General features: G+C 42.5%; 1 non-coding gene across 1 annotated transcript; it reads right to left on the reverse strand.

Moving 5' to 3' along the window:
• Positions 1–2470: 2470 nt before the first annotated feature.
• On the reverse strand, positions 2471–2589 carry LOC145393190 (5S ribosomal RNA). The gene has a single exon (XR_013896147.1). It is a non-coding gene; the product is annotated as a 5S ribosomal RNA (ribosomal RNA).
• Between the last annotated feature and the right edge of the window lie 1906 nt (positions 2590–4495).

Genomic DNA, 4495 nt, shown 5'->3' on the forward strand with positions numbered 1-4495 from the left:
TCTTCCACATTCCTTTCCTTCACTCTCCTCTCCACTCGTGCAGTCTCCTCTCCTTTCCCTCGTAATGCTATACTCATCCTCCTCCACCTGCTCTCCCCCACCCCTCCCCTCCACTCTCCTCTCATACACTTTCCTTTTCTTCCTCCTCAAGCTCTCCGCTCCTCACCCTCTCTCTCCAACCCCCAACCCCCAAGTTGCAACCGACACCCCCCTACTCCACTCCATCAATCCCCACTCCTTTCAGTTCTTCCCCTGTCACCCCCTCCCACTGCAACCTCCCCCCACTCTTGAGCAAAGGCCAAGACAACCCTGCCATTACCAGTTCAGTCTACATAATTACTTACGTGACCTCATGACGATTCCACGGCCTGGGATGCATTTGGTGGCCCGCTTCTGACATGACGAGAGACAAATATGGAATGATCAGAAGTAAAATCAGGTAATGGATTCTGGACACGTACCGCAATGCTGAAAAAATTTCGTGTGTTTTATTTCGCACTTTTTTTTTTTTTTTTGTCATAATAGCTTTTGCATGAACTCTGAAGGGGCAAACCTCATGAGTGCACTTTTTTTTTTTTTTCCGAGTTGTACTGCTTCCAGAGAGTATTATACATCTTAGAAGATGCAGTGAAATGGAGGCGTTAGATACAATTTCCATTAATACCACTGCTACAACGACACTCCCCTGAGCTGAGTAATATATCGAGAAGGAAGAATATGAACTAAAAAAGTCACTGTAACGAAGTGGTCAACAACTACCGGTACTTTAGTATATAATAATTACTGTAAACCAGGGCTATTCAACTGGCGGCCAGCGGGTCAAATCTAGCCCTTGAGTAGCTTTGGTTGACCCTTTGACTGACTCAGAAGAATGAAATTAAACAAATTAACAAGTATAAAACAGAAAGTTTTGGGTTTTTCTTTTTATTTATGTATTTAGCGGATGTGTAAAAACAAATAATATATGAATTTCTCGTTTCTTTCTGTTTATAAGTGTTTAGATAGAGGGATATAATACAGGTAAAATAATGTATGGCCCTTTTGTTAATCTGAGTTTCATAATTCGGCCCTACTTTTAGAGCAGTTCAATAGCCCTGCTGTAAACAGTGTCTAGATATGGATTTCTAGTTAAGGTAGCCTGCCTATTTGGACTCATGTATGCCCATAGCAAATATATGGCACATCTATGCATGTTAATTCCCATGTGTGATACTGATGTAAGCCAGGCTGATGTTATGAGAAAAGCTTGTCACACGAAATAACACCCAAGTACAATTTACAAAATAAATCTCTTAGGAAAAAGTGCTACGAAGCCTCTAATGCCAAGAATACAGGCCACAAAGAACAACCTCCTCAGTGTGGTTGTCTTATCATATTCTTGTCACCACCAGACAACTCCTAAACTCCTGGAAGACCTCGTGGAGTGAAAGGTTCAGATAAGGCTACAACTAACTACTTCAGCAGATAGCCGGTTTATTATGAAAACAAACACTGTAACACTGTGCCGCCCAACATCACAAGTGTCCCCATGAAACTTACAGGCTCACAGCAAACGCAAATATCATAGGTAGCCCTAAAGAGATTGCCGTAACAATACCAAAGTTAGACCTAAACCTGTTTTGTGTAATGGAATGTTCGCTTTTCCTAGATAAAGCTTTACTTTATTTATTTATTTATTTATTTATTATTGCCTCTCTATCTCCTTCTCCTCCTCTCCCATTTCCTCCTCCCATTTCCCGTGCACGCAGCGAAGAGGAAAAAATTGCATCATTTTACACTGAAGGGGGTTAACTCTTCACTGTGACGTGTATTTTGTGCTTCATTATTTTATCTCCAGGCGATTAGCTTCAGCTCAAGATAGACTTATCGAACTGCTAACGTGAAATACAACTTTATTAATCCTCTTTACCTCTCGGGTTCTTTTCTAAATCGAAGAAACATAGAGTGGTAACAGCAGGAATACAATGAAAATGGCGTACCTTGGTTATACATTTAACGACTTCACTCCAGCGACCCCTTTCTTCCTGCTATTTTCAAAGTTTTTTCTCAGCTCAGGGGAGGGTTTTTGGGATTGAGGAGTTAGACGTAACTTTCATCAATCCCTTCCATACGAGAGACCTTTCCAGTCGAGTGAGATCGACTGAAGGTACCAAACACAAAACGAAAAATACGCCATCGGATTTCAGTGTAACTCTTAACTGCATTACCCTCCCATCACATCTGACCAAATACGCATGTTTCCCTTAATAATTATACCTTCTAATGGCATATTCTAAACATAACCGCCGTGCTGATAAATGTTTTTAATTAGCTAAAGTTCATAAAATATTCATACGGACATTTCATTCACTCATTCATTGCCAGACGCCATGTATCCCAACCAGGATGGCCAAGGGCTTAGAGTTAATTGTTTTACAGGGAGGGGCACTAATCCTTCACAGACCCCACTTGACACGTAGGGAGAACGTTATGCCAACAGCATCTGGTGTTCCCAGGCGGTCACCCATCCAAGTACTAACCAGACCCAACGTTGCTTAACTTCGCTGATCGGACGGGAAGCGGTGTACCCAACGTGGTATGGCCGTTAGCTAGCTTTTACACATTTACTGGAAACTAGGGTCGTAGGAAAAATCTGGCCGGATCCCGGCCTAACACCAGCGTTACGTGACAAAACTGGTAAGGTGACTAGTTTTGTGTAGCGTAAATGACGAGAAATTGCGGTGTGGAGTTTGTGTTTTGTGTGGTTGAGGAATTTAAATATAGGAGAAGGAAAAAATGCTGCTGAGAATAAGGGATAATTTGTCTACTTTCCACACCATAGATTCTCAAGATGAGGGAAAAGTTGGAAGCAGATTTTTATAACAGTTTCCACGAATATGGAAAATTGAACTACTTTCCATGTTATAACATCCGAGAATGAGAGAAAATTTAGCTACTTTTCATCCTGTAGTTTTCAGACATAATCGGTAAGAGATCTTGAAAATTGAGTACTTTTGCACAGTTAAAAAAAAATACTATCTATCTATCTATAGCCCGACGCCCTAATCCCGCAAAGGGTGGCCGCAGACAAAACGCCTCCAAGTCACTCTGTCACCCACCATTTGACTACCCTCCCCCCCAACTCACTCCCCCCTCCCTCATATACCTCTCAACTCCATCCCTCCACCTCATCCTCGGTCTACCTCTCCCTCTCCCTTCCTCCACCTCACCTACATACACCCTCTTAGTCAGTCTTTCATTCTCCATTCTCTCCACATGTCCAAATCACCTCAGTGTATTTCTCCTAATCTTCTCAACCACATCCACCCCACAGCGTTCCTTCACTTCTTCATTTGTCAGCCTGTCCCTCCATGTCACTCCACACGCTCCTCTCAAGTAACTCATTTCCACTGCTCTCACTCTTGACTTGTTTCCCTCTTGCAAGGTCCACGCCTCGCTTCCATATGTCAGGGTAGGAATCACAATACTATCATGCAGTGACTTCTTAACTTCCATACCTCCCTATTTCTTATCACTGCTTTCAGTGAACCAACAACCTTCCTTCCCTGCTGTACCCTTTCACGCACTTCATCCCCCAAAGTTCCATCCTTACTCATCACACTACTCAAGTACTTGAATGCACTCACACTCTCCATATCCTCACCATCCAATTTCACTGTACATTCTGTGACTTCATTCCTCTTAAACACCATAACTTTACTTTTGTTTACATTAACTTTCAGCTTCCTCCTCCTACTGTACACACTGTCCCAAATTCATTCACCAAACCTTGCAACTCCCATTCATCTTCACTCAACAATACTGTATCATCAGCAAACAGCAACACCGGAATCTTCCACATCCACTGCCCTACCCTGCACCTCCTTTACAACCCCATCCATATATATATTAAACAGCCATGGAGACATCACGCAACCCTGTTTCAGTCCCTCATTGAGATAAAAAAAATTCACTCAGCTCACCATCCACTCGCACCGTAGCCCTAGCTCCTTCGTACATACTCTTCACAGCATTCAACAATTTCCCATCTACTCCATATATTCTTAATACCTTCCACATACCTTGCCTATCTATTCTGTCATAAGCTTTCTCCAAGTCCATGAAGGCAGCATACACTTTCTTTCCCTTCTCTAGATACTTCTCCACTAAATATCTTAGAACAAATATCTAATCTACACACCCTTTTCCCTTCCTAAATCCCCCTTGTTCTTCTCCAACTAGCTCCTCTGTCATATGCCTAACCCTATCAATGAGTATTCTACCATATGTTTTACCAGTCACACTAAGAAGGCAACTACCCCTATGGTTACCACATACTTCTCTCTCCCCTTTTCCTTTATATAAAGGAACAATTATACCTAATTTCCAGTCCTCTGGAACCCTTCCATCTTCCCAAGCCAATCTACACAACTTCCATATCCATTCCACAACAATCTCACCTCCATACCTCAGCATTTCACCACACACTCCATCAATTCCTGGGGCCTTCCCCAAC

The sequence above is a fragment of the Coenobita brevimanus genome, chromosome 23 (assembly GCF_032717465.1).
Source record: "Coenobita brevimanus isolate Jiangsu-jjx chromosome 23, ASM3271746v2, whole genome shotgun sequence".
NCBI lineage: Eukaryota > Metazoa > Arthropoda > Malacostraca > Decapoda > Coenobitidae > Coenobita > Coenobita brevimanus.